Genomic DNA, 21402 nt, shown 5'->3' with positions numbered 1-21402 from the left:
TCCAATTAACTCATTCGTCTGAGGATGTAATTGTCTTTGCCGCTCGTGATGATACCATCCGTCTATTCTCTCTCAATGAGAAGGGTGAACTGGATGCTATCTCGCAGATCCCAGTTGTTTGCGAATATCAAGACGTCTTTCCAGAAGAGCTTCCAGGAATGCCTCCGCACCGGCCAGTTGAATTCGTCATCGATCTCGAGCCTGGCATGGAACCTCTGTGCAAACGTCCTTACAAGCTCGGACCTGAAGAGTTGAAGGAGCTGAATAAGCAAATCGATATTCAAGAGAGAATGGGTCTCATCCGACCTAGTTCTTCTCCGTGGGGTTGTGGTGTTCTTTTTGTGAAGAAGAAGGATGGAACGGACCGACTTTGTGTTGATTACCGTCCATTGAACAAGAAGACTATCAAGAACAAATACCCACTTCCCAACATAAACGAGCTGTTCGAACAACTCAAAGGTGCCCAAGTATTCTCCAAGCTTGATCTCTGCATGGGTTATCATCAGATTCGAATCCGTGAGCAAGATATTCCCAACACGGCTTTCAGGACAAGCTATGGTTCATATGAATACACTGTCATGTCATTTGGCCTCGTCAACGCTCCTCTGACGTTCTCTCGCATGATGAACTTCATCTTCAATGCCTACACCAATGACTTTGTTTTGGTCTATCTCGACGACATTCTGGTCTTTTCGAAGAACAAGGAAGATCAAGCCAAGCACTTGCGTTTGGTACTCGATAAGCTCAGGGAACACCAATTCTACGCCAAGTTCTCCAAGTGCAAATTTTGGCTCGATGAGGTTCTTTATCTTGGTCATATCATCTCTGCCAAGGGCATTGCGGTGAATCCTGAGAAGGTGTCTGCAATTGTGAATTGGGAACCACCTCAGAACGTGAAGCAACTCCGTAGCTTCCTTGGTCTCGCAAGCTACTGTCGAAGATTCGTTGAAAACTTTTCTAAGATCGTGAAGCCTCTCTCAAATCTTCTCCAGAAGCATGTCAAGTACGTTTGGTGTCCAGAGTGTGACATTGCTTTCAACACATTGAAAGAGAAATTGGTCACTGCTCCAGTTCTGACTCCTCCTGATGAATCCAAACCGTACGAGGTCTTTTGCGATGCCTCTCTCCAAGGTCTTGGCGCAGTGTTGATGCAAGAGAAGAAAGTTGTGGCTTATACCTCTCGCCAGTTGAAGCCCAACGAGAAGAACTACCCCACTCATGACCTCGAGTTGGCGGCAGTTGTGCATGCTCTTTTGACTTGGAGACATCTCCTATTGGGAAGAAAAGTGGACATTTTCACTGATCACAAGAGTCTCAAGTACATCTTCACTCAGCCTAATCTCAACCTCAAGCAAACTCGATGGGTCGAAATGATTCAAGAGTATAATCCGAGTATCGAGTATACTCCAGGCAAGGCTAATGTGATTGCTGACGCATTGAGCAGGAAGGCTTATTGCAACAGTCTTATTCTCAAGCCTTATCAACCCGAGCTTTGTGAAGCTTTCCACAAACTTAATCTGCAAGTTGTTCCTCAAGGTTTCCTCGCCAACCTTCAAGTCTCTCCTACCTTGGAAGACCAGATTCGCCAAGCTCAGCTTCTTGATGCTATGGTGAAAAAGGTGAAGATTGGGATTGCCAAGAGTCAACCCAAGTACAAGTGCTACCGCCTTGATGACAAGGATACTCTTTTCTTTAAGGATCATTTTGTTGTGCCCAAAGGTGACCTTCGTAAAGTGATCATGAACGAGGCTCACAATTCTCTCCTCTCCATCCACCCTCGGAGCACGAAGATGTATCAGGACCTCAAGCAGGCTTATTGGTGGAATCGAATGAAGCGCGAGATTGCTCAGTTCGTGAACGAATGTGATGTCTGCAGAAGAGTGAAGGCAGAACACCAAAGGCCAGCTGGTCTCCTCCAACCTCTTGCCATTCCAGAATGGAAGTTTGACCACATTGAGATGGACTTCGTGACTGGGTTTCCAAAGTCCAAGCGTGGCAATGATGCTATATTCGTTGTCATCGACAAACTCACTAAAGTGGCTCATTTTCTGCCTATCAAAGAGTCTATCACTGCAGCTCAATTGGCGGAGCTCTATACCTCTCGGATTGTCTCTCTGCACGGTATTCCACAGGTGATCTCTTCAGACCGTGGCAGCATCTTTACCTCCAAGTTTTGGGATTCTTTTCAGAAGGCCATGGGCACCAACATCCGCTTCAGCACAGCTTTCCATCCTCAAACTAGTGGTCAAGTCGAGCGTGTCAACCAGATTCTTGAAGATATGCTCAGGGCTTATGTGATCTCCTTCGGCATGAAGTAGGAGAATTGTCTTCCATATGGTGAATTCTCCTACAACAACAGTTTTCAAGCAAGTTCGGGCAAGGCCCCATTCGAAATTCTGTATGGCAGGAAGTGCCGTACCCCTCTCAACTGGTCTGAAACCGGCGAACGTCAACTTTTGGGGAATGACTTAATCACAAAGCCAGAGGAAATGTGTAAAGTCATTTGAGATAACCTCAAAGCAGCCTAATCCCGCCAGAAGAGCTACTATGATAGTAAGCACCGTGATTTGGCTTTCGAGATCGGAGATCATGTTTACCTCCATGTCTCTCCAATGAAAGGTACTCGTCGCTTCGGTATCAAAGGGAAGTTTGCCCCTAGATACGTGGGACCTTTCAAGATCGTCAGCAAGAGAGGCGATCTCGCCTATCAACTCGAGCTTCCTTCAAACTTTGCAAATGTGCATGATGTGTTCCATGTCTCTCAGCTCCGCAAGTGCTTCAAGACTCCTGACCGCACCGTCAACTTCGAAGACATTGAGCTCCAAGAAGATCTCTCTTATCGTGAGCACCCCATTGCTATTCTTGAAGAGACTGAACGCAAGACTCGCAACAAGTCAATCAAATTCCTCAAAGTCAAGTGGTCACACCATTCCGACCGTGAAGCCACCTAGGAACGCGAGGATCACTTCCATTCTGAATACCCGGCGTTCTTTCAGTCCTAGATCTCGGGATGATATCCTTTCATAGTGGTGGAGTGTTGTAACACCCCGGATGTGGTTTTCCTAATATGTAATCCAATTCTTGCCGTTTCCGGCGTTAAGTTATTTTATTTTCTCCGGTTTGGGTTTTTGTCTCCGTGTGTTGTTATCGTTGCCATGCATCTCATATCATGTCATCATGTGCATTGCATTTGCATACGTGTTCATCTCATGCATCCGAGCATTTTCCCCGTTGTCCGTTTTGCATTCCGGTGCTCCGTTCTCCTCCGGTCGTCATTTCTACCTTTCTTTCGCGTGTGGGGATTAAACATTTCTGGATTGGACCGAGACTTGCCAAGCGGCCTTGGTTTACTACCGGTAGACCGCCTGTCAAGTTTTGTACCATTTGGACTTCGTTTGATACTCCAACGGTTAACCGAGGGACCGAAAAGGCCTCGTGTGTGTTGCAGCCCAACACCCCTCCAATTTGGCCTAAAACCCACCAAAACCGTCTCCATCATCTAGAGAGTTCGATCACGATCACGTGGCCGACAACCGCACCTCATTTGGACACTCCTAGCTCCTTCTATGTCTATATAAAGACCTCTCCGAAATTCTCCTTCTCCTTCCCCCCGAAACCCTAGATCCACCCACCTAGCACATCGGACACGTCCGGCCGCAACCGGACACGTCCGCCGCCTCCGCCGACGAACCACGCTGCGCCACGTCATCCCGCCGACCCGCCGACGCCCGAGGCCCGCGGAGCCCGAACCGGGCCCCCGCGGCCCATTCCGCCGCCACCGCCGCACGGGCGCCGCCTGCCCGCGGTCGCCCGCCTCGCAGCTGCCGGAGCTCGCCGCCCCGCCGCGGCCTGCTCCCCGCCGGTGCCTGGAGCTCCCCGCCACCGCCGCAGTTGCACACCTTCTCCTAGCCTCGCGCCGCGCCTCCCTACAGGATCTCGCCGGAGTTCCCCCTCCTCCGGCCAGATCCGGTCGACGAGCGATAGGATCCGGCGACCTCGACATCACCGGTGACCTCCCTCTTCTCCTCCGGCCACCGCGCGGCCTTCCTCCGGCGATCCTCGTTCACCGCGCCCAGATATGGAAACACAAAGAGGTTGACTTTCTCCCCCCCTCGAAATCTACTAAGTCCCTGAGATTTCTGATTCAAATGCCCATGTTCGTCGGGCCGTAACTCCGCATCCGTAGCTCCGTTTTGGGCATTTAGCATATCAAAATGTTTGCTTCAGAGAGTATATCATTTCATCTAATAGAATCATTTTCATTTGAGTTCATCTTGATGCCCGAAATGCTGTTGGAAGAGTGCTATTTGAGATAATTGTCAGATCTGCTGCTCCATTTAGATATTTGTCATTTTTGCCATGATTAATGTGTGCATGATATACCCCTGAGCTCTACATGAGTTTTGTTATATGTTTTGTCATCTTTCCATAGGTGCAACCCATGTATTTTTTTGATGTGTGTGGTGACTAGCACAAGATTGCAAAGTGGAGAATTCGTTAATGCTGATTTCAGGGACTTAGCAATTCCACCAAGTCCTTGATCTGTTTATCTCAATATGCCATATGTTTATGTTGTTTCCTAGTGATCCGTGCCTCTTTTGAGGATGATCAGTAAGGATGTTTTGTTAATTTTGTAGTGCTCTATCCATCCATGTCTTTGTTTGCAATTATGGAGCATCCTAGCTTGAGTCAATCGAGCTCTACTTTTGCTATTTCGTGAATCTGGGCAGATTGTCTACTTGTTAGCGATTTTGCCGAGGATGTTGTAGTTGATCCGTGCCTACTATGATATTTTTCTTGCCATGTCTAGCTTTTATAATGTGTATTCTTGATGGGTGTATGCTTAGATTGTCATGACTTGCTCTGTAGTGAGTGCATCGAGCTCGTAAACATGCCTACTTGATATCTGATTTTGCATGTTCCAGTTTTTCACCAAGTCTGAGAACTGATTATGTTTTTGCCATGTTCACATGCTTGCAAATGTATTTTCTGATCCTTTTGGCTCAAGGTCACTAAGGGAGTTTTGTTAAGATATTTGAGTAGCTCCATGCCATGCTTTACTTTTCTATGTTCAGGCCCTGCAGCATATAGATTTCATGCTCCAAAGTGTGCTACCTGATCTGAAATTCCAGACAAGTGTTAATTTCACTAAGTCTGAAATCTGTTTACCAAATGCATTTTTGCCATGCTTGTTTGAACCTGTTAATGGATGAATTGGCTGTAGCTCAGTGTTCATATTTTGTTAAGCATCATGACTGGATCCCTGCAGGTATTTTGTTGTCATGTTTGGGTGCTGTAGCATATTCATCTTGTTGCATTTAGATGGCTACTTGCTGTATATCGCAGACCGGTGCCATATTTGATTTGCTCGCCATTTCCAAACCGTGACTCCGATTCCGGCGTTCTTTATATTGTTTTCAAGCGATTTCATCTCACCTTCCCAGTGGCACACTTGGATTTCCATGTTGAGGCCAAGTCCATTCATTCCTTGTCAAATCTTGCATATGCATCACATATCGCATCCCGCATAGCATACCATGTTTGCATCATGTTGTTTGCGTTTGCACGTGGTTGATTGTTTCCTTGTTGCTTGTTTGTCTTGTTTGGGTAGAGCCGGGAGACGAGTTCGCTAATGAGGAGCCCGTTGAGTTTGCTTTCGAGGATCCAGTCAACTCTGACAACTTTGCAGGCAAGATGATCATACCCTTGAAATCACTTCTATCTTTGCTTTGCTAGATGCTCGCTCTTTTGCTATGCCTATGCTACGATGCCTACCACTTGCTTATCATGCCTCCCAAATTGCCATGTCAAACCTCTAACCCACCATGTCCTAGCAAACCATTGATTGGCTATGTTACCGTTTTGCTCAGCCCCTCTTATAGCGTTGCTAGATGCAGGTGAAGATTGGAGACCGTTCCTTGTTGGAACATTATTTACTTCTTGGGATATCATTATATTATCTTGTTATCTTAATGCATCTATATACTTGGTAAAGGGTGGAAGGCTCGGCCTCTCGCCTAGTGTTTTGTTCCACTCTTGCCGCCCTAGTTTCCGTCATATCGGTGTTATGTTCTCAGATTTTTGCGTTCCTTACGCGGTTGGGTGATAATGGGAACCCCTTGATAGTTCGCCTTGATTAAAGCTTTTCCAGCAATGCCCAACCTTGGTTTTACCATTTGCCTCCTAGCCTCTTTTTCCCTTGGGTTCCGGAGCCCGAGGGTCATCTTATTTTAAAAACCCCCGGGCCAGTGCTCCTCTGAGTGTTGGTCCACCTGTCAGCTGCCAGTGGCCACCAGGGGCAACTCTGGGCTGGCCTACCCGTACCTAGGACAATCTGAGTGTGCCTTCAGAACGAGATATGTGCAGCTCCTATCGGGATTTGTCGGCACATTCGGGCGGTGTTGCTAGATTTGTTTTAACTTGTCGAAGTCTCTTGTAGAACCGGGATACCGAGTCTGATCGGAACGTCTCGGGGGGAGGTCTATTCCTTCGTTGACCGTGAGAGCTTGTCATGGGCTAAGTTGGGACTCCCCTGCAGGGATTTGAACTTTCGAAAGCCGTGCCCGCGGTTATGGGCAGATGGGAAATTGCTAATGTACGGTTGTAGATAACTTGAACCTTAACTTAATTAAAATGAATCAACTGTGTGAGTTACCGTGATGGTCTCTTCTCGGCGGAGTCCGGGCAGTGAACACGGTGTTGGAGTAATGCTTGCCGCAGGTTATCCTGACGACTCCGTTCCAGATGACGCGCTAGAGCTCAAGTGGGAGTTCGACGAGGACTCACGCCATTACTATGTGTCTTTCCCTGATGATCATTAGTGGTGCCCATTTGGGGCGATCGGGACCGTGTCGCATGTTGGGTTATCTTTCATTTTGGCGCCGTAGTCAGGCCATGAGTGTTTGAATGATGTAATGCTATTTATGTACTTTGATTGACGTGGCGAGTGTAAGCCAACTATGTATCTCCCCTTTTATTATCTATATTACATGGGATGTGGTGAAGATTGCCTAACTTGCGACATTGCTTTCAATGCGGTTATGCCTCTAAGTCGTGCCTCGACACGTAGGAGCTATAGCCGCATCGAGGGCGTTACATCCACATAAGGAGTACTACTTGCTATGCATGCATGTGGCGGGCAGCTGGCGTCTTGAGGGGCCAGGGCAGTGAGAGCGGGCTCTGGAAGCGGTCCGGACTCCAGCATGGTGTCGGTGTCAAAACCGGCGGATCTCGGGTAGGGGGTCCCGAACTGTGCGTCTAAGGCGGATGGTAACAGGAGGCAGGGGACACGATGTTTTACCCAGGTTCGGGCCCTCTTGATGGAGGTAAAACCCTACGTCCTGCTTGATTTATTCTTGATTGGGTATTGCAAGAGTTGATCTACCACGAGATCGAAGAGGCTAAACCCTAGACGCTAGCCTATGGTATGATTGTATGTTTTCCTACGGACTAAAACCCTCCAGTTTATATAGACATCGAAGGGGGCTAGGGTTACACAAGGTCGGTTACAAAGGAGGAGATATCCATATCCGTATTGCCTAGCTTGCCTTCCACGCCAAGTAGAGTCCCATCCGGACACGAGACAAAGTCTTCAATCTTGTATCTTCATAGTCCAACAGTCCGGCCAAAGGATATAGTCCGGCTATCCGAAGACCCCCTAATCCAGGATTCCCTCAGTAGCCCTGAACCAGGCTTCAATGACGATGAGTCCGGCGCGTAGTGTTGTCTTCGGCATTGCAAGGCGGGTTCCTCCTCCGGATACACCACAAAAGAGTTTGAATAACAGGATAGTGTCCGATCCTGCAAAATAAGTTCCACATACCACCATAGAGAGAATAATATTTCCACAAATCTAATCTGCTGACTTGTTTTGGCAACATGACCTTAAGCCATGGCCCAGTGATTATTCGAACCGTTTCCTTTAACTAGCCCCTCACATAACGCGAGGCAGTTTTTTGACACGTCTTGTCAAAGCAGATATCGTGTCCCCCTTATTACGGGATTCTCATCAATACAGGCGTGGGTAACCCAACCGTGCCATCAATTACGGCGCTTGGGGGATAAGCGAGTTTTACCAGGCTAGGTGGGGCGCATAGTTTCGGCCGCCCTTATAAAGGGACAAGGTTTAAACTTTTTCTACCCACGCCTTCTTCCTCCTTGCCTATCCGTTCTTGCGCACTCGAGCTCCAACGCCCAAGTACACATTCTTCCCCTCGACCTTCTCCAAAAATGTCCGGAGTGGGGGGCAAATGGATGGCTTCCTCCGTTATAGAGGGGCACATCAAAAAGCTGCGCGGCGCCGGATACTTAGCCGCGAATATCGCGCATCGGCTGCCCATTGCGGAGCAGATCGTCCCTACCCCGGAACCCCATGAGAGGGTAGTTTTCCTCCACCACTTCCTCCGCGGACTGGGGTTTCCCCTTCATTTATTCGTCCGTGGTATCATGTTCTACTACGGGATGGACTTTCATGATCTGGCCCCGAACTTCATCCTCAACATTTCGGCGTTCATCATCGTCTGTGAGGTTTTCCTCCGTGTCCGGCCCCACTTCAGCCTGTGGCTGAAGACCTTTAACATCAAGCCGAAGGTGGTGGGAGTCCAACAAGCAGAATGCGGCGGAGCCATGGTGGGCAAGATGCCCAATGTTATATGGCTCGAAGGCTCCTTCATGGAGACCATAAAGGGGTGGCAATCGGCGTGGTTCTACATCACCGAGCCGCGTGACACCAACTGGGTGGCTGCCCCCAAGTTCTGATCCGGATTCCCTACACGGCTCACTTCCTGGAAAGATAAGGGCCTGTCGTGGGGTTCGTCGGTAGAGCTGGACGGACTCCAGAACATGGCAAGCAAGAAACTCAAGCTTGTCAACATAGTCCAGGTTATGCTCATCCGCCGGATCCTCCTGTGCAAACAACGGGACTTCAACTTGTGGGAGTTCGAACCGGCCCAGCACCAGACTCTGAGCGAGCTCTTCGACACGACGCACAAGGACGTCTGGAAGGTGTTGTTCAAGGGCGCCGAGGTCCCTCCCTCCCTCACCGAGGACCGCGGGCTAAGCGCGAAGCGCCAAGCGCATTCGGTGAGTTCTATACATCCGGTAGGATATTTATTTCCACTAGCTTAACCATGTGCGGGGTCTGAGCTCCATGCCTTTGACAGGACTGGGTGGAGACGTCGGGGCAGATTAACTGTCCGGCCCCTCTGCCCGAAGACACTGCGGACGCTCTCTTGGCGGAGATGCTGACTCCGGCTCCATACAAGGTGCCGGAGAAGACCAAGAAGGCCAAGGGAACCCGAAAGAGTTCCCGACGCCAGGCGCTATCGGACTTATCGTCCGATAACTCCGCGATGCACTCCTCCCCCGAATATGAGGGGGAAGATGAAGATGCTCCCCCTCCAGTCGGGGGAGACAAGAAAAGGAGGGCCGCCCCAACAGGGGGGGGGGGCGAAGGGTCCAAGAAGGGAAGTACTCTCCTTCCGGACTTCTCCACCACCGCCGCCGAAGGCGAAGACGAGTGGCTGCTCATGGCCAAGCCCCTGGCGAAGTCATAAGTATTCGGATGCCAGAGTAACTCATAGCATACCTTTGTCGCACTGCCTCTCCTAACGCCGAATTATGACTATGCAGACCGCCATGAGCCCGTATCAAAGTATCGTTGGACGACTCCCTAGGCTCGTCGGATATGGATAGCGATCCACTTCCGACCGCCACCTCCCCTTGCCCTACGGACAACGCCAAGGTATTGTCTCAAGAGGCACCGGGTTGAGGGGAGACAGTCCTGGAGGCGCCTCGAGGCGACCTTCTAGACTCTGGGAGCAGAGGGAACAAGGCCCCCGAGGGCTCCGAGTTCGGCCCTCAGCCGAACACCGTGCCGGAACCTCCAGTGGTTCTGGACTCGGGCAGGCGACCTCCTTCCAAGAGGGGCAAGACGCCTGTGCCGGTGACCTCAGTCCATCCAGAGGCACCGGACAATCTGTTGGGAGTGCTTCGCAGCGCTTCCATCGACGAGGAGCATTGCACTATTATGAGTGCGGTGGTCCAGAAGGTTCAGTCCGCCCAGAGCGGACTGAATGAATCCTGTGCCAGCCTTCTAACAGGCTTTGAGGTAAGTTTTTGAAATATGGGGGAAAATATTACCGCATAGACAGTAGCACCTGATGCTCTGTTCGGTGTTCACAAATAAAAGCCGAACAGAGGATCAAACAATATCGCAAGAGTCTAATATAAGTATGTCAATATGCGTATGCAGGCTTCACTGCTGGCATCTGCCGCACTGACTGCGGAGGTCGCCGCATTGAAGCAGGACCTTAAAGGGTCCAAGGACGAGCTCGGCCTTGTCAAGAGGCAGCTCGAGGAGAACAAAGGTAAATAGTACCTAGTCTATGGATATATATATAAAAAGAATGCGATTGCAAAATGACAGGATCATCGTAAATTTTCTAGGGGCCACGACCGAGGTGGCGACCTTGAAGCAAGCGCTATCCAAGGCCGAAAACAAAGCGGCCAAGGAGCGCACCGAGCGGGAAAGGCATAAGGCACGGGTGGGCGTGGTGCAGCAAGAGCTCCACGCTCTCATGACGAAGCACGAGGAGTTGGAGCTTGACTTGAAGACGCGAGAGTCTGAGCTTGCCGCGGCCCTCGAGAGCGCAAAGAGTGCCAAGGCCGAAGACCAGAAGGCCCTCCAGGAGATTGATGCGATGAAGAAGATAGCGGCGGGTAAGGCATTCTATATGCAAAGCAAGCATGTGAAAGTAAATTACCTGTTACTTACCCGAATCCGGAGCTCTCCAGGAGCATTCGCCGATTTGCCTCGCAGTGTGTCGGATGCCGCACAGTTTTACCAGGCCGAGGAGGGAAGCTCAACGGAGAAGCTGTTCTGGTCTCAGTATACTGGGACCGAACTCCCGATGCCTCTGAGCGACCAGCTGAAGCAACTGGTTGAGCTGCACAAGGCGGCCGAACAGGCCATGAAGGGCTTTATAGTCCGGCTGTGGCCTGGCGACGCCCTTCCGAACAGCTACTTCGGCCTGGTGAGGCGGCTTGTGGATGCCTGCCCACGGCTGGAAGTCATCAAGCGGTCCGTCTGCATCAAAGGTGCACGCTGGGCTTTCGCCCGTGTGAAGGTGCAATTGGCCAAGCTAGACGCCATGAAGCTGATCAAGGAAGGGCCGCCGGAGGGCAAGGAGCATCGCCACCCCGAGATGTACTATGAGGGTGTCCTGAAGGGTGCCCGTCTCGTAGCGGACGAGTGTACCAAAGATACAATATTTGAGTAAACCCGCTCGTGTAATCCTGTATTCATGAAAACTTGTTCATATGCGCTATGCAATGCTTGTTTGAATTTAAAATATTACCTTCTGTTTGGCTGTTATCAAATGTGAGAGATGGCTAGTCGTCGGCTTCTGCCCCCATGCCGCGAGTGCTGGGGTGTTCGGGATAAACCTGAGCACTCTTGTTCCCATTTTTGGGTCCTTCGAGGGAGGTGCTCAGCACAACGAACAAGGCAATCGGACTATAATGCGTTATCACTCTCACTTAGCCATAGAATTCTATAATTTTAAATTTCGGCGAAGCGCCTAGTGTTCGGAAGGCCGAACTCGGGGCGCAATACACGCCTTAAGCCGGACAGGGCCGACTCCTCGCTCTAAGCGGCATAAGTCTTTAAGGACTCGAAAACCTCTCGACCAGCGACCAGTCTCTCGCCTTATCATGACAGTCTATTTTAGCTTTCTCTACTGAGGTGCTTAGCCCAGCAGAACTGGGGCACAATCGCAGTAGTTCTCCCAGTGCTACCTTAGCCGATATAGCGGAACGTAAGGTACCAAAACATGGGAGCCGGGCAAACCCAACTATTGACCCAAGACATGATTCGGAGCTGATGCATATAATGCTATAAGTTCGGGGTGCCGCACTGTTGAAAGTGTCCGGACTTCTCACGCCATATTGTGGGGTATGCTTAAGCCCCTAGCGTATTGGTCGTACCAGAGTGTACGGGTGCTAGATGTCATGAATGAACATATATATATATATATATATAAGAAGAATGCAATAATAGTCTTAATGCTATGCATTGTTTATTCAAAAAGGTGCGCTAAAACAGAATGATACATGCGGTGCAATAAGCAAAAAGTAGGACTATGTCCCCTCCAAGGGCGAGCTAAAGAATAGTATTAAGGCAAGTATTACTCGTTATCGTAATCCACCTGGGAGTTCCGTGGTGTGACATAGCTTTCTGCCTTCTTGGTTGCTGCATCATATGTTCGGCAATCATGCTGTCGGACCGGGTTTCCAGAGATTAAAGTCCTGAAAAGAAAAGAAAAATAACAAAACGAGAAGCCCCTAGTGCAGTTTAAGCCACGTCTTGGGGCGTGCCGTAGTCATGCCCCCTCCCCGCCTATGCCCATGGTATTTTATTGTGTAATTATGTATGCGTGGCACGAATTTGGCCATTTGGCTTGGGCCAGGGTGTGGGCCGCATTGCTATGCGAGCTCGGGACGTGCTAGGCGGTCCTGTTGCTGATTACTCCAGGCGCGCTTGAAGGTGTTTGGGTCCTTAAACGCCTAACTAGTGGATTGCCTTAAGAGACTTCTTTGCGCTTCCGCTGCAAGGGCCGCAGTGTGCTCCTTCGTTCGGAGAGAGCGCTCTGTGTTTCCCTTAACTATAATGACCCCCCTGAGGTCCTGGCATCTTGAGCTTGAGGTATGCATAATGTGGTACCGCATTGAATCTCGCAAATGCGGTTCACCCGAGCAGTGCATGATAACCACTGTGGAATGGGACTATATCGAAGATTAACTCTTCACTTTGAAAGTTATCCGGGGATCCGAAGACCACTTCCAGTGTGACAGAGCCTGTGCAATGGGCCTCTACACCTGGTATGACGCCTTTAAAGGTTGTTTTTGTGCGTTTGATCCTTGAGGGGTCTATACCCATTTTGTGCACTGTGTCCTGGTAAAGCATGTTTAGGTTGCTGCCGCCATCCATAGGGACTCGAGTGAGGTGAAATCCGTCAATGATTGGGTCTAGGACCAGCGCGGCGAATCGACCATGACGGATACTAGTTGGGTGGTCCCTGCAATCGAAGGTGATCGGACAGGAGGACCATGGGTTGAACTTTAGGGCGACTGGCTTCAACGCATATACGTCCCTGAGCGCACGCTTCCGCTCCCTCTTGGGGATGTGGGTTGCGTATATCATGTTCACCATTCGCACTTGTGGGGGGAACCTCTTCTGTCCTCCGGTGTTCGGCTGCCGGGGCTCATCCTCGTCATCGCTATGTGGCCCCTTATCTTTGTTTTCGGAATTTAACTTGTCGGCCTGCTTGAATACCCAACAATCCCTATTGGTGTGGTTGGCTGGCTTGTCAGGGGTGCCGTGTATTTGACATGAGCGATCGAGTATGCGGTCCAAACTGGATTGGCCCGGAGTGCTTCTTTTAAATGGCTTTTTCCACTGACCGGGTTTAGAGCCTTTGAATCCGGCATTGACTGCCGTATCCTCGGTATTCTCGCTGTTAATGCGGCACTTATGTTTGTTGCGACGTGACCTGCCATTGCCGTCCTTGGTATCCGAAGTACCACGATTCTTTGATATGTTATTACTGCGAGATAGCCAGCTGTCTTCTCCCGCACAAAAGCGGGTCATGAGTGTCGTGAGGGCTGTCATAGATTTCGGCTTTTCCTGACCAAGGTGTCGGGCTAGCCACTCGTCGTGGATGTTGTGTTTAAAAGCTGCTAGGGCCTCTGCATCCGGATAGTCGACGATTTGATTTTTCTTTGTTAGGAACCGTGTCCAGAATTGCCTGGCTGATTCCTCTGGCTGCTGAATTATATGGCTCAGGTCATCGGCGTCTGGTGGTCGCACATAAGTGCCCTGAAAGTTGTCGAGGAATGCGGCTTCCAGATCTTCCCAACAACCAATGGACTCTGTTGGCAAGCTGTTGAGCCAATGCCGAGCTGGTCCTTTAAGTTTGAGTGGGAGGTATTTGATTGCATGTAGGTCATCACCGCGGGCCATGTGGATGTGTAGGAGGAAATCCTTGATCCATACTGCAGGATCTGTCGTGCCGTCGTATGATTCTATGTTTACGGGTTTGAAACCCTCTGTGATTTGATGATGCATTACTTCATCTGTGAAGCATAAGGGGTGTGCGCCACCTCTGTACTGGGCTATATCGCGACGCAGCTCCAATGAGTCTTGCCCGCTGTGTTCGGCCCGGCCGGATTTACTTTTACTGTATCCGGCGTGATGTTTACCATCTCGCATAGTGGCGCGCCCTCGTGATCCATAGATCGATCTTGCATGTTTTGCTTTGTCCTCCAATACGTTTCCCAGGTCTGGCGTATTTCCCCATGCCTTTTTATTTGAATGGCGTCGGGGTGCAGGCTGAGCTTTTGGCTGGAATGCCTCTCTATCGCGGCCACGAGGTGGCCGATCAGCTGTGTCATACGCTTCTTCCTCCAGTCGTGGTAGCAACCTGCATTTTGGGTAACTCTTGGAGGGGCGTTCGAGTTTATATTCCTCGGCTGCGAGGACTTCAGTCCATCTGTCAGCTAGCAGATCTTGATCAGCTTGAAGCTGCTGCTGCTTTTTCTTAAGGCTATTTGCCATGGCTATAAGCCGGCGCTTGAAGCGCTCTTGTTCGACGGGATCCTCTGGCACGACGAATTCTTCATCGTCGAGGCTTGCCTCATCTTCAGAGGGGGGCATGTAATTATCATCCTCCGCCTCTCCATTTGCCACTCTCTCTGGAGGGCTGGCCTCTCCATCCTCCTATCCTAGATCGTGCTGGAGGGGATTGTTGCCATCTTCGGCACTATCCGGAGTGTTATTATCTCCTGTGCCGGTATCACTACTTTTGCTTTGGCAGGACTTAGAGCGGCGCCGCTGACGTTGGCGCTTGGGTTGCTTCTTGGAGGGGTCATCCTCCGTTGTCTCGTCGCCATTGCCTTCTTTGGGTGTGTCCACCATGTATATATCGTACGATGAGGTGGCTGTCCAGTGCCCTGTGGGCAGTGGTTCCTCTTCGTCTCCCGCATCGTCGTCCATACCGTCGATGTCTTCGGAGTCAAAGTCGAGCATGTCGGTTAAGTCGTCGGCAGTGGCTACTAAGTGGGTGGTGGGTGGGCGACGAATTTCTTCGTCATCCGCATCCCAATCCTGCCGGACATAGTTTGGCCAGGACTCTCCTGACAAGGAGAGAGACTTTAATGAATTTAGTGTGTAGCCGAAGGGCGAGTGCTGAAAGATATCCACGGAGGTGAACTCCATGATTGGTGCCCAGTCGGATTTGATAGGCACGGGCGCAGGCGGTTCGTAGTCCGTGGCCGGGGAAGGATCCGGCAGTTTGGCAACACGGCTCTCGTGAAGGGTAAGGTCGATATTCGGCTAGATCGCCGCTGAGGATATGGCTTCCGTGATGGGGTCTATCCACCCGTCCATGGATGGCGCGACTGGCTCCGAATTGAGGCTCGGAGCGGCTGCCGGTGCGATCTCTTGAATACGGTCCGATGGTAGAGCTAAATCATACTCATCGTGACCGCGTGGCGCACAAGGCAGGGGCTCGAATCTGTCGAAGATCAAGTCTCCACGGATATCGGCTGTGTAATTTAAGCTTCCAAACCTGACCTGACGGCCAGGGGCGTAGCTTTCGATCTGCTCCAGATGGCCAAGCGAGTTGGCCCGCAGTGCGAAGCCGCCGAACACAAAGATCTGTCCAGGGAGAAAAGTCTCACCCTGGACTGCATCGCTATTGATGATAGAAGGAGCCATCAAGCCTAACGGCGATGACACAGAGGTACTCTTAATGAAAGCACCAATGTCGGTGTCAAAACCGGCGTATCTCGGGTAGGGGGTCCCGAACTATGCGTCTAAGGCGGATGGTAACAGGAGGCAGGGGACACGATGCTTTACCCAGGTTCGGGCCCTCTTGATGGAGGTAAAACTCTACGTCCTGCTTGATTTATTCTTGATGATATGGGTATTACAAGAGTTGATCTACCACGAGATCGGAGAGGCTAAACCATAGACGCTAGCCTATGGTATGATTGTATGTTGTCCTACGGACTAAAACCCTCCAGTTTATATAGACACCGGAGGGGGCTAGGGTTACACAAGGTCGGTTACAAAGGAGGAGATATCCATATCCGTATTGCCTAGCTTGCCTTCCACGCCAAGTAGAGTCCCATCCGGACACGAGACGAAGTCTTCAATCTTGTATCTTCATAGTCCAACAGTCCGGCCAAAGGATATAGTCCGGCTGTCCGGAGACCCCCTAATCCAGGACTCCCTCACATGGCCCACCTCACATTATCACCATATATTTCTTGGAGTCCGTGCGCGGCGGGCGGGCGATCTCTTCTCCCTCCCCTGTTTCTCTCTTCTCAGCCGACGCCGACCGAGCGATTAGATTTCGGCTATCGATGGTTTATTTAATTATGGTCCCACATGTCAGTGAAATTTCAAGACAATGCGTGTCCCCTCTGGTGAGCGGCGTGCGAGCCAAACTGTCGGGGTTGCGATGCGTACGAGTCGTAAGTGTGCCGCCTTTTCCTTTAGAACTTGCGAAGAGTAACATTTCGGTGCAATCGATCGATAGAAATCCAGAACAAAATGACGAGGGCAGTGCTTTCCCGCTTCTTAGGCGGGCTAGTTCGAGTGATATGACATGCTACAGTGCCGTCCACTTGCTCCATTTTTATGTAAGCAAGAATTTACACTCTTACACGGGAGGAGTGCGAAACACCGCGGATCTGATTTTGATCGAGGGAAAACTGTTCCCTGCCAAATAATGGAGGATTGTTAGCGATTATAGCATGATAGTTAGGGCATCTCCAGCGCTGGCCCACAAATTTACACCGACATCTGTCCGAGGACACCGATGGATGCCATCCGATGCTGCCCGCATACCTTTCGACAATTATATGAACTAACTGGATGAAATTCGTGCAAACAAAGCAAATTTCAAATTTACCGGATGAAATTCATTACATTTCGAAAACTTTTCCTACAAACTGGACGAAATTCATTACATATTTCGCACAAACCGTACTAAAACCTACTGTAAACCTAATCTAAACGATCGCTGGCGCCCGACCACCATGTCCGGCCATGAACCCGAGAAAGCCAGCCATTGCCTCTGCCTCCTCCTCATCTTCCTCGATAACCTCCTCCTATGGAGCACAAGGTTATGAAGATTTCCGCCTCCACGTCGCCGTCAAGCGGCTAATTGGCCGCCGATGTTTACCCCACCAAGCTTGGCGTCGACTAAGTGGAGTAGCGGTAGCCTTCCCGGGACCAGAGCGGCGGTGACCTACCGTGTACTACTCTTCTCCGCTGCCGGCTGCGCCCGCGCACGCACGCCAGCTTTGTGGTCGTGGTGGCGGAGGGCAACCGGGGGGGTGGCGGCGATCTCCTTCGTTTGCTCCTGTGATAGTACGTCGAAGAGAGCTTTGGAGCGCGCCCGGAGCGGAGCCGCCGATGTCCCTCGTCTGCTCCTGCGATAGTACGTCCAAGAGAGCTAGCTTCGGAGCGCCAGGAGGCCATAGTTGAAGTGGTGGCGACAAAAGGAAGGGACCGGAGGAGAATAAGTGTGGGTCTTTGGCTATGGCTGGGAGCTGGGGCTGAAGTTAATATAGCGGGCGAATGGCAATGAGCCGCGGCAGACGGATGGACAACTGGCGCCGGAGTAGGTTCATCCGCCGTGAATGCGGACGCTGCTTCAGTGACTTAACTGCAGATGCGTTTGGGTTACTGACATGTGGGCCCAACGGGCATCTAGCCCAAATGTCAGTGACACACCAATTGCACCTGCAGTTAAGTCCGGTGAATGCGGCATTGACATTCTGGAGAGACGGTGACCGTTCCAGGCGGGAAGCGCGCGCTAGCGATGCAAGGGGTTTCGGTGTGCAGTGGCACTAAGATCGGTCGCTCACGATAGTACATACTCCATACCATACTACCATAGTACCCTCTTTAGCTTAGGCTGTTTGATAGATTGTCGTTGTGATGGACGATATACTTGAGCAAGGCGGTCCGAGTATGACCGTTGGTGTTGAGCCAGGTGAATACATGCTCGGCGTTCGCGTAGGCCTCCATAAAAAATCTAAACAGTAATGTCAGGCACCACGGGGACTCGCCGTTTGCGTTGCGCCATGAGCAGGACTTTGATTTAGAGGGCAACGTGCATGCATTAGCATTCTTTGACAGCGTGAGCATGAGTGTCTGACGCGAAGTATTTCATTTTCATTTGGCTGACGAGGGTGCGTTCAACGACGAGTCCGTGGTTTGATTCCCCACATATGCATAATTTTGGTTTTTACAGTATTTCTTTCTCCATTGACAGGTAGGCCCATGTAGATAGATAAAGAACACGAGCTGATGAGGCGCATGCGGAGTGTTTGACTGGTCAACCAGACAAATACAGAGCTATACGCTGAGCCAGTGACCGTATAATCACCATATCTCATATACAATGATCAAAGTGAGCTATCAAGACAAGTTCGATGACCGCCAATCCATTTTACTCGGTAATAAATGACCAGGATTGAAGGGGAATCCAAATTTGCTTCGTCTTCTGTCCTTGAGCTCTTGACAAACCAATGCACTATACGATTGTCCGGCCACTCCACCCCAGAGCTCTCACCAAGCGTCGTTCATGCCACTGCGCCGCACACTAACCGGTAAGGCAGCGATGGCATCCCGCTGCGCCGAGTTCCTCACCGCCCACGACCGCACACAAAATGGTAGGGAAGCGATGGCATCCCGCCATGCCGAGTTCATCGCCGCTCGCGACCTCACAACTATGTGGGAGGAATTTGAAGATGCCAAGGCCGAATGGGCGGTAGAGCAAGAGGTGGCCAAAGCTGCATAAAGGGAGTGGAAAAGTCAGAAAGCACTCAAGAAAAGAGAGGCCCGCCGCCGCAAGAAAGAAAAGGACGCACGCGCTACTGCGGAGAGGTTAGCGGAGATCCAAGCACGGTGGGGTGTCACAGACAAAGTCGGGAAGGAGAACGACGATGTCTGGCCAGCATATGAGAAGTAGTAGTACTAGTAGTTAGTGTGTGTGTCTGTGTCTGAGTACGAGCATGTACCAATACTACTAGTTACTACTGTAGTTTTTAGAGCAAATTACCAGTAAATTGGCCTAGTCTAAATGGAAAAATTCCTATCCTAAGCATCAAATGGGATCTCTTTCTCTATAGGAATTGAGATGCATGTCATCTCACTTCCTATGATTTTCATATTCCTATCCTATGAACGAAAGGAGGCCTCTGTTGGAGTAACTACTGTAGCTAGCAGTACTCCTGGTACAATAGTTTTCTTCAAGAAGCGGAATTCAACGAAGTCATGATGGTTCCTTCATCTGAGAAACTTCAAAGTGGGAAGTGGGCCTGTGATTTGACGGCTCATTAGTCATTGGTACTGCGGCGCGACGACCTGGGTGACTCTCCCTTGGAGTTCTACGTGCATGGCAAGTGGACCAGGATGGTCGATGTCCCACATGTTGGTGAACGGAAGTATTCTTTCCGATATCGAGGAGCAAGGAAACCGTGTGGTATAGTATCACTGCTAATTGGTTTGCAAAAAATAGTATCACTGCCGATTTATAATTATTTTTTATTTCTGATGAATGCTAGCGTTTCAACTCTTACGACGAAGGGTGCCAAACACGGCACGTGCTGGATGTCCCACACGTTACCGGAAGGAGTGGGACATGAATAGCGTGGTACAGCCCAGCGTAAAAAACAGCGTGGTAGAGCCTCTCCACTTCTTCCACTTCTGGGTCGGAGACCACACATAGTAGTACTTAGTGGTATGAACGATACAAAGTGCGACCTGGAGAGAAAGACATGTCTAGTTGGAAGGTCTCGGGGCATACACGTAAACAAATATAAAAGTTAATATGTGCCTCCAACTAATATAGTAGTAGTAGAGTACTTAGGCACGTACTCCATAACATCACCGTGCATTGCACGTACAACGTTTAGTGGTAGTACGTAGTAAGAGACAAATGCCGCCCAAGAGTTCCCTTCTCGACCTACTTTTGGGTGTTTGGTAGAGTGTATGGAGGGTGCATGAGTCCACACTAGTTTAGCACAAATACACTAGAAGCATGCATGAAGAGAGCATGCATGAAGAGGGGTGTTGAGTTGAGCATGCATGAAGAGGGAACAACTTTGCTGAGACGAGAACGCAACCAAACACACCCTATATGCCACGCATGTTCATACCATTTGTGCCTTTATACTTCACTTACTACGCTACATTACTCAGGTTCGTACGTCCACTCCTGGGTACATGTCCATCTCATAGTTCCAGTCCCTCATCTTCTTCATATAGATGGAACGATCCTTGCATAACATGTGCACGTTGATGCTAGATGTCTTGCGTGTTGGCAAAAGGATGAACAAAGCTCACGTAAAAAAATAGAGTGGAAGAACATAGATTCTGGACGACCGAGAAGGAGCGAGGAACCTCGTGGTGGAGCGTCTGCACTCATAATATTTAATATTATTCAGCGATATAAAATTAACCAATCATCTCCACAGTGGACTGGAAGAGTACGAAACACGGCAGCCCAGTGTAGTTACATCATACTAGTACATGGCTAACCCACGCTATCACCATATTTCTTGGCTTCCGTGTGACACCTATCTCTAGTAATCCAGCAGCCCGTATCGCTTCTCCCTCCTCGTCTCTATCAAAATGTGGCGGGCTGGCTTTTCTGCCGTCTATTGAGGTCGGTTAACTATCACATGTTAGCGACATGCCAACCGCATTCTAAAAAAATTCCTTTCACGTTCCATTTTCAAAAAGAAAAAAATCCTTTCACGTACAAACTGTCTGCAACTTGCATGTTCTATACTGCTCCTGTTTGATACTCTAACTTAGCTAGAGGTTAGACTAACCATGAACTAACTGTAGCCAAAGAGGTGTTTGAGTGAAAGGGTTAGATTGCCAATAAATGCACTTCATGGAGAGAGAAAAGTGATTTTTCAGTGGTCCCAATGAGAACTATCTGCAGTTAGCACCTCTTGGGTGGGATAGATTTTTTTGGTGGGTTCGGTGCAACTTGCTCCAATTTAAACCCTCATGCTTGGATACTTTAGGGCTATTTGAGCCCCAACTAGCTCAAACTAACTCTAACCCATGGATCCAAACAGGGCCTATGGCCAGTCTCGACACGGAGCAGTCGCGTGCACCGGGAAGCGGCGCTCTCTCGGTCGTCGCGCCACTTCAAAGCCGGCGCTAGTGAGAGGTCGCCTCCGCTCTGGCCGGGCATTAATGCGGCACTGACGCTCCAGGGCAACGCTGACCGTTTCACGTGGGAAGCACGCGCTGGCAAGGGAGTATAGGTTTTGAACCATTTCAGGTGTAGTACTGGTAGTTTGCAAAAC

The sequence above is a fragment of the Triticum urartu genome, chromosome 4 (genome assembly GCF_003073215.2).
Source record: "Triticum urartu cultivar G1812 chromosome 4, Tu2.1, whole genome shotgun sequence".
In the NCBI taxonomy this organism is placed as follows: domain Eukaryota; kingdom Viridiplantae; phylum Streptophyta; class Magnoliopsida; order Poales; family Poaceae; genus Triticum; species Triticum urartu.
This window is presented reverse-complemented; position numbering follows the sequence as displayed.